This window comes from Phascolarctos cinereus, unplaced genomic scaffold, assembly GCF_003287225.1.
Source record: "Phascolarctos cinereus isolate Bilbo 61053 unplaced genomic scaffold, phaCin_HiC Scaffold_7;HRSCAF=346, whole genome shotgun sequence".
NCBI lineage: Eukaryota > Metazoa > Chordata > Mammalia > Diprotodontia > Phascolarctidae > Phascolarctos > Phascolarctos cinereus.
In genome coordinates this window covers 112,437,145-112,447,157 of record NW_027556180.1, presented here as the reverse complement: position 1 = coordinate 112,447,157, position 10,013 = coordinate 112,437,145, and the positions used below count along the sequence as shown (strand labels likewise).

The 10,013-nt window shown below is 35.6% G+C and overlaps 1 pseudogene; it reads right to left on the bottom strand.

Annotated features, from left to right (window-relative positions):
- Positions 1 to 9,332: 9,332 nt before the first annotated feature.
- LOC110212451 (pancreatic progenitor cell differentiation and proliferation factor pseudogene) lies at positions 9,333 to 9,677 on the bottom strand (annotated as a pseudogene).
- Between the last annotated feature and the right edge of the window lie 336 nt (positions 9,678 to 10,013).

Sequence of the window (10,013 nt, the reverse complement as noted above, 5' to 3'; positions counted from 1 at the left end):
GAGTGTGTCAAACAATACAGGGTATGCAAAGAACCAATTATGCAAATGAAAGCCCAAGGTTAGCATGCGACAATACTTTTTAAGTCAACAAATATTAAAATCAACTTGTTTGGGCATAATAGATGGCTATGACAACAGTTAAAGAGCTTTACACATTTTTGTCATCCCCTGTCAAATTAAAAATGCTTCTGTGACTGACCTGCTTTCCTTAGTACAAGATTTGAAAAAGGCCCAATATGTGCAATAATTCTCTTGTTTTGGAAATGTTAGATGAAGATGCTTGGAGATGAAAGCAATAACAATGAGTGTGCATCTACCTCTTTCCATTGGAAATAAGTGACAGGTAAACTCTTGCTGCCACAGCAAAATTCTGCATAAACAAAACCTTTCTTTACCTAGTTTATCTCACTTGAATTTTAGAGAAGCCTACAGCTATAGTGCAATAATTATGTGGATTTGGGCCATAAATCTATACTGGAACTATTCCACTGGAGTCATATTTCCTTTTTTGTTTTTATTTTTTTTCAGCTTTCAGACTTCCTTTGATTTTTTTTTCTAGGTAGCTATAAACCTAAGCCAAATAGATGAAGCATTTAACCCTATTAGTATCAGTTTCATTTCAAATGCCATTAGCACCTAAAGAATGACTGGATTTTTTTTTGCAAAAAACATATATAATGCAAAATCACTAGCATATTTAATTTTACTTTCAATATTTGGACCAGAGTCTTAAAAATGCCTTCGATTTTGACTTAAAGATTTTTTTTTCCTTGTTTGTTACATCTTCCCATATCCCTCTTTAGCCTGTGATGTTACAACAAAGTGGGCATATATTTTTTCCCCAAACAGCTTTTCTCTTAATCTTACTGGCCATTTACTGATTGTATTCAGCGATCAAATGACAAGGTCATTTTCACCTTGTAACTTTTCTTTCTATCAGGTAGCTGAAGTGTCATTTTGCCACTATCTCCACAATTTTCACCTTGAAACAAAACATCAGGCTGGGAAAAAAAAGAATAAGACAAAAAAAGGCACTCTTTCTTTAGTCTTTTAATTATTAAAGATTTTAAGCTCCAAAGAGCAAAATCTGGAACTAAAGAATAGTCATGTAACCTTCCCTCCCCACAACTCACATGCTGTCTTCAATGTATTGAAGCTAATGATGAGGCCTGAAGGTTACTCTATTTTAAGGAACAACAGTCAGCTCTGGAAAAAAAAAAAAAAAACTAGTTTATCTATTGATTAATACATTGGTAGTGTTTTAATAAATGATGATGGTGATACCTGCATTGCCAAATAGAGCCCTTCAAAGAAAATACAGTATTTTGCTGAAAGTGAAATAAAAATTGTATAGAGATGGCAGGATCAGTAGGAAGCTGTCAAGTATTTTTTTTTAACCACAAAACTTCTCTTCTGAAATGCAAACATTTAAAAGCAAAAAAAAAAAAAGCATGATATAAAGTATAAGAACAAAAAAGAAGTTAGAGAAAAATTAGGTTCAGCTTACTCATTGTCATATTAGTGAGAAAGTAAAAATACTGTGACTGAACACACCAGTTTCTACCCTTGGATTTTATACTTTGATTTGCATTGTAATTGGTTAGATATTTTTCAAAAAGTGCTAATCCATTCAAAAAAATTGTTAAATCCCCAGACCAATTGCTTCCAAAGTTTGAACATTCTAATTTCTTTTCAATGGCTAAATCAACAATATGGATTTTGAACTAGTATCAGAATCTGTTACAGTACAATTGAAACCTTAGGTAACAAATTTATTCTATAGTGCTTTCTAATTTTTCCATGAAGTATTCTCTGATGACCAGCTTTAGCAATCCAGCAGCTTAACTGAAATAGGATGTTCTTTATTTTGGCCATGATGAAATACAAAAATTAACAAAAATGTGAAATGGCTCCCAGTCTGTTGTTGTTCAGTCATGTCTGACTCTTCATGACTTCATTTGAGGTTTACTTGGCAAAGATCATGGGATGGTTTGCCATTTCCTTATACAGCTCATTTTATAGGCAAGGAAACTGAGGCAAATGGGGTTAAATGACTTGCCCTGGGTAACACAGCTAGTAAGTGTCTGAGGCTGGATTTTAACTCATGAAGATGAGTCTTCCTGACCTGAGGCCTAGTGCTCTATCCACTGCATCACTTAGCTGCCCCCAGTCTTTTGAGGTATCTTCAGTTGTCTTAAGGCACCATAATTCTTATAATGGCTTATACTCAGTGTCATTCTCAACACCTCACTCTCCCTTGCTCAACATATTCAATCAACCACCACATCTTTCCATTTCTACCTTCAAGGCATCTTTCATATCTGACTACTTCTCTCTACTTACATATTAATTGAGGCTCTCATCACCTCTCATCCTGATTATTGTAAAAGCATACTAGTTTCTCTCCTTGCCTTATATCTCTAACCACTTCTACCCATACTATGCAATGCTGCCAAACTAATTTTCTTAAAGCGCAATATATGATCACGTGCCTCTTATACTGAACTAATTCCAATGTTTTCCTGTTTCTTTTTAGATAAAATAAAATCTCTCCATTTTAGCTTTTAAAGTTGTGCACAACTTAGCCTCATACAATCTATCATTCTAGCCTTATTGGATGTTCCCTCTCTTCCATCAGTTTGTGATCCAGACAATTGTACTTCCTTCTATTCATCACTCATGGCATTTCGTCTATTTTCTCCTTGCCTTTGGGCTGGCCAGCTTTGCCCACCCCCCTTGCCTGGAATATACTTCCTCCTTAAACTTTAGCTTACAGAGGGCTTTTATTCCTTTATGTTGAAACTCAGACACCTTCTTAAAGACTTTCCTGACACCCCAATCTGCTAGTGTTATTCCTTCCAAACTACTTTATAATTCACTATATATCTATATCTATATCTATATCTATATCTATATCTATATCTATATCTATATCTATATCTATATCTATATCTATATCTATATCTATATCTATATCTATATCTATATCTATATCTAAATCTAATCTGTGTTAATTCACTTTATATTTGCACAGTATATATTTTAATGGAATTTTTCCCTACCCCATTAAAATGTAAGTTCCTCTCAAGTATGGAATGTTTTATTCTTTGTACTTGAATGCCTACAGCCTAGGACAGCATCTGGTACATAGCAGAGCAGGTATGCTGTTTATCAGTTATTACTTGCTCCTAGGACAGGATTGGCCCACTTCCTTTTTAGTCATCCTTCTCTTTGACATCTTGGGTGACACTCATCTTATATACTTCTTTACTGGTCATGTATTGCAACCTATTGATGATTACCATATAATGCTCAAGTGTTATTTGTTTGAGCCAAAACTTTTGTGTATCAGAGACTATAGTAATCAGTCCATGGTTGACATTCATATAACATTACCAGAAAAAAAAAATTACTGTTAAACAGGTGAGCTTTTATTTCAGGAAGATAGTGAGTTTATAAAAAGCATGGCAAAATTCCTCATGCACAATCAGGCCTTACCTCCTCCCCCTGTTTGATTCTGGACATCCTTATCATCCATTGGTAATGTCCTCACCAAGCACTGAAATACTAATATGGTCCACAAAAGAAATTGGACTCACAAAGCACTCTGGGAAAATGAAAGAAAGAAGAATACACATTGACAAGTTATGCCATGCTGTTGGATAGAAAGTCCACTGAGTCAGTCTGTTTGAACATATATCTCAGACAGGCACAACAGATTGACAATGAGGAGGAGAATGGGCTGGATCCCATTTTTTAAACTGCATAGCACTTTCAATGATTGCAAGCTGCTCCCTGCTGCAAAAGCCCATGTTTTAAACATCAATATCCTATGGTGCTCTATGGCTATGAATCATGGAACACAACTATCTCTGAAGAATCAAAATTGCAGGTGACTCAGATGGCAATGGAAAGATAGATGGTGGGTGTAAATAGGTTGTAGCTTATTGCCGGAGATGAGTAATGTGCAAGAAATGGGATAAACGACATTATCAAGGACATGTATGACTGAAAAAGGAATTGAATTGGATGTGTAGCAAAAATGACAGATGAGATAGAATAGCCTGAGTGCTGTAGTGGCCTCTATGAAATGTAAAAGAGCCAGAGGAAAGCTTTCAGTACAATAGGTAGATCAGAAGATAATAGACTGATGGGACCTTAGAAAGAATTGATTCAATACTCTCATTTTACAGATGAGTAAACTGAGGTAGAAAGAGATTAAGTGACTTGCACACAAATGGATGAGAATCACAGAGGATAAAAAGTGGTCTACTGTTACAGTGAGTACTTACATAAAAAAGGCTATTATACATCAAAATATGTGATTTACATACATGTGTATACACACATCATTTGTTAACAACAATATAGATCCTATATATACCCACCACATATCTTTTCATTGCTTTATGTCTGTATGTCTTAGACAGGCATTTGAATAGGATAGATTGATAATGAATGGAAGCAAAAATGATTAGGAACTTTGGGTAAACTTTATCTATGAGCTTGTGCTGGGCTTTCAATGATCCCATACTGCTTATATTCACAGAAGCCTCTCTTTTTAACATCTGTATTCTCCAGATAATGCTACATGGCTAGATATTGTGGCACAGCCCAAGTCTCAGAAGAATAAAAACTACTTGGAATACAAAGGACAATGAAAATATGTGTGGTGGAGGTAAATAGGCTGCAGCAAATTTCCAACAATAACTGATTAAAAAATAAATAGTAAAAGATAACCTCAGCAAAAAGGGATAACTTGTCATGTAGAGGGAATGGGAAATAATAGGAGGATAGTCCAAAAATATAGTCAAATGCTTAAAGAATCCTAAGAAAACCTGTAGATCAATATGTAAATAAACAATAAAACATGAGATACAAAAGGATGAAGAGAAGTAAAGGGGTTGAAGCTTACATGAGTGGAGATAGGACCTCACACTAATGAGATTCCATATCTAAACAGTTACAGCAATGAAAAATTCCTCAGGTTTTCTGGCTATCAGCTTGGACTTAGGTTCATATAAACATGTTACCTAAGAATAAAAGTCCATGTTCTTTTATATTTTTGTAAATTTTAAAAATCACAATGTGGTTACCAAATAGGCACTCTTTACTGTTTAACACTGTTAAAGGTTTCAGTATAATATTTTCATGCTTTTATAGGTATGTATTTTCTTATTTGACAGGTACATCAAATTGTAAAACCTCTTTTATAAGCACTCTCTAGGCGTTATATAGTAGCCAGATAGTCTTCTTTTGTCTGATATTCTTTTCATTTCTGAAGTTTGAATAGTTGGGTAGTTCCAGTCAACTTTGGAAAACTCTTAATAGGTATTATAAATATTTAGTTGAAACCTGATGTGTTTAAAATTCAACAGATAATTCAAATAGTATCACCTGTGCTGGGTGGAATTACATAATTCTGTTGCTGTCTCCTAATCTGATTTTTGATGGAATATAAAAGAGAATTTACATTTACTGCTAGAATTTGTGCTTTTTTTCTGTGTATAGGGCAAGATTTACTTTTCTCTACTGACTTTTAAGATTTTGAACTTTGATATAAGGAATAATGAACTACTAATACCATGTCCCATGTGCCTGAAATGACTTATCTCTTTTTGATTATTAAATTACGATTGATTTGTTAAAGCTCAATTCAAATACATGTATGTACATAATATGTAGGCTGAATATAAGTATAATTTCCAGATAATTCAGAGGATATGTTTGTGTGAGTATGTGGTGTGTGTGTGTGTGTGTGTGTGTGTGTGTGAGTGTGTACATGAGGAAGAACTGTATTATAGGATGATAGGCATGAGAGTTCGGGAATGGGAAACAGAGTGAGTGGTGGCAGAATACAGACAAGATAAGGAGATCAGTTTACTGTGATAAAGCTTGGCCCAAACAAACAAACAATATATATACATACACACAGATTCTAGATAGATAGATAGATAGATAGATAGATAGATAGATAGATAGATAGATATGAAGGGAAGTGGTAGAGAAGATGGTTGGAGCTATAGTGTATTATTTTAGCTATTAGTCAGTAGGAACCCCCTGAAAGGCAGAACTAAATTTCATCTAGGTTTTTGTTTTTATTTTTCCCTTTTAAGCAACAGTGTTGCTATCTAGAGGAAGGTTAGGACTGTCTGGTCCTGAGTTCCTCCTTTTCTCTGTCTGTTTGTCTGCCTCGCCCTCCCTCTGTCTCTCTCTTCTCTCTTTCTGTGTGTATGTGTGTGTGTATACACTTTATATAATATGTATAGTGTACATATGTGTATGCATATGTAGTATGTCTATATGTACATACAAACATCTATGTATGTATTTATATGTATATACACAAATACATATTTGCATGCATATACACATACACACATGTTGAAATATGTGTATATAATTATATATAGAGAATTATAAGTGTGATAACTGTAAAATTATTGAATGATAATTATTTTGGAAGACAAAGTACTCTTGTTTCTAGAGCTAAAACTAAGGATATTAATGGATAATAACTTCTGGTCTCCTCTTGTAAAGTTCTATGGGCTACAGTGGTGATACTATCACCTCACATTTATATATCATTTGATATTTACAGATTATCTGTTAACAACCCCTTAGGATAGGCATGAGTATTGTCATCATTCCCATTTTTCAGATGAAAGAGCTAAGGCTCAGGTGAGGGAAGTAATTTATCAAGGAACATGTGTCAGAATCAGGATTTAATCTTAGGTTTTTCTAAACTCTTAATCCTGTGTTCTTTTTATTAGAGTTTCTAAAAGAATCCACCAAGAAATTCAGAAAGATTGTGCATATTTTGTTTTAATACCACACAGAAATACAAAATACCTTTTTCTTAAGCTAATTCAAGAAAAAAATCATCACCACATATTTTGTGGTGACTCTGGCTATTTCCAGATGTCCCATGAGAAGTTCTAGAATGATGATATGTAATGTGCTGCTAGATTGTACCTTGTACAGCCACCATTGGCTACTTCGTAACCTAACCAAAATTGCAGGTGATTGTGATTTTTTCAGTTGTTGTGGTCTTTTCAAAGAGGGCATTGAGCATTTTCTCTCACTCTGGGTAAGCTTGTGCCGAATGACTAATACTCATCTCAAAGAACTGACCATGCAGAAATATTTCCAATTTCATTTATTGTACGTGGGGGCACTGCTAGACTGCTAGAGAGTGGATTGACAATGTTTATAGCTATTTATATATTACAGTATATGCAGATTTGTCCTTAAATGCTAGCCAAATAGTTTCAAATGAGTAATCAATGAAACAGAAAATTTAACACCTTGTTTATGCTTTTAAACATCTTCTGAAAAACTGTCTCCAAACTGATCAATTCAATTTAATTCAACATTTACTCAATATCAGTCTTGTCCAAGGTATCTGTATTGGAGATTTGAAGACTATATAGATATAGATAGATAGATAGATAGATAGATAGATAGATAGATAGATAGATAGATAGATAGATTCTGACCAGGAAATGCATATAATCTAATAGGGAGATATGGCATGTATACAAATAAGTGTGATATAGATATAGCTGCCACATGATGGCTAACCACACCATTTAATGGTTTCAAAACTAATAGTTTCAGTTGTAAAGATGTTAGGATGTGGGATTGTATAGAATTGGGTTAGTAACTCAACCATTTTGAAGTGAAGATAAACCTAAACCACTAGCTTATGCTAATGAGCACAGAAAGACTACAAATTTGACTGCAAGGTTTTGTCATATAGATAAGGTAGTAGAACTTACCTTTAGAGTTTGGGGGTTTTGACACTGCCCACAGGACACTTTTCTTTCCCCACCAGATTGATTATATATGTGTATGTATGTATGTATGTATGCATATGTATATGTATATATATGTATGTGTATATATATGTATGTATATATGTATATGTGAATATCTACCTATCTGTCTGTCTGTCTACCTATCTGTCTATGTCTATCTACGTATTGATACTCAGTCACAGCTTTTCTCACCAGAAAAAAATGGTGAGGAAGGACAACAGGAGCAGGCAGACTCAGCCTTTCTCCCGATAGCAACACTATAATTTTAAGCTCTTTTAGCCTAAAGAGAAAAACAAAAAAGAAAAACAAAAAAAGTTCCACCTTTTAGGGAGCCCTTACTGACTAATGTATAAAATATACAATATGGCTTCAACCATTATCTCTAGTACTTCCCTTCATGTATTCCATATTTGTGCCTAACTTTATCCAAATTAGCCTCTTTCCTTATCTTGCCTGTATTTTATCAACTTTCACAGTTTTTCACTCCCCTGCTCCCATGCCTATCATTCAGTCCCTTCTCATTTCTGCTCATTATTAAAATTCAGTTCCTTCAAGACCCATTTCAAATGCCTGCTTATCTTAGAATCCTTCCATAATTCTGCCTGATGAAAATGGTTTCTCCTTATTTGAATTTTCCTAGAGAATTTCATCTTGATCCCCCATTACTTCCATAACATTGTTTCCATAACATATAACCAGGTATTCATGTCGATCTTCCTTGAAGATAGAGAAAAGTTCTGAGGTTTGGCAGCATGGACTTCTGGGAATTGAGGTTTTTATGAGAAGAATGCTCCCACACCCACAGATAACCACCTGGAGAGTAATGTTGTCAGATTCATGCATTATAAAGATAATTTGGCAGGTATCAAGTTGACTTTTGAAATAAAATGACATACATGTGTCTGACTTCGATAAATTTAAATAAATTACTTTTGGAAGTTTCAAGAATTGTTTTATTTCATTAGTATACAGAATTTTTTTTTATTATTGAATTTTATTTTAAATTTCTGGAATAAAACAAGCATTTCCATAACAGTACAACAAAAAAGATGATTGCATGTGAAACTAGAAATCTACTATGCACAACTTGCTTTTCCTCTCAAAGGAAAATAAAAAATATAGGAAAGGTCCCTTATTGGAAAGTGTTCTGCCCAAAGGAAGGAAATTTTTTTTTAAAGGCTGCTCAAAGTTTATTAGTTTCCTTTGAGTACAAAGTAAATGGGTTACTGAGGCTGCTGGAAAGCACATTAGTGATTCAGATAGTAAAAAAAAAATAACAGTGTGGTTTCTTTTTCTGTTTTTTGGTGTTTTGCTTTTGTTTTCCTTAAAAAAAAACCCACCCACACACAACACAACTACTTCTACACTTAAGCAGCCTGTCTATTCTAAGGGACTAGGTGGGAGAGAGAAGGGGGGGAAGAGGAGGGGAAGGGAGGGGAGGGGAGGGGGAAATGGGCTCTGATGCCTAGCACACTTCAGAAGTGGGGGGAGCAGCAAGGAGGGTGCTGCTGCTCATTCAGAAGGCCCAGTGCTGGTCTTTCTGGGCTCGCTGACACGCTGCTTCCTCATGGCCTCCTGAGCCAGGTCACAGGTGATCGTGCCATGAGCAACCTGGAAAGTTCCTGAGTGCTCTGGGGATTCCAATATAGTTGTCATGAATGGATGACTCGACTTCCCGAAGAAGAAGATTGCCCACCAGTGGCCTGGGTCTGATTTGGAAAGACCAGGATGATGGGGGATCACTTCCCCAGAATACTGAGCACTTCCACAGGTGATGTTGCTGGAAGTGGAACCCAGACGCCTTCGGTAGTAGTCATGGGTTGCTACGAGTGAACCACTGGACGGGATTGCTACCATGTTGCTTGTTCTTATTGTGATGATGTAAACCTGTCAGACAGTGGGCTGCGGTGGACGATCATGGATGACCTGGCTCGGGGGAAGGGGGCGCTAGGCCACAGAGCCCATCTGTATTTTTAGTTTCCAATATTCACTTCCACAAGTTTTTGAGTTCCAAATTTCTCACCCCTCTACCAACCCCAAGATGGCATGCATTCTGAATACCCCTTCCCCTGGTCTGCCTTCTCTTCTATCTCTCCCCCCTTCCTTCTCTTATCCCCTTCCCCTTCTATTTTCCTGTAGAGCAGGATAGACTTCTGTACCCCATTTCCTGTATTTCTTATTTCCCAGTTGCAT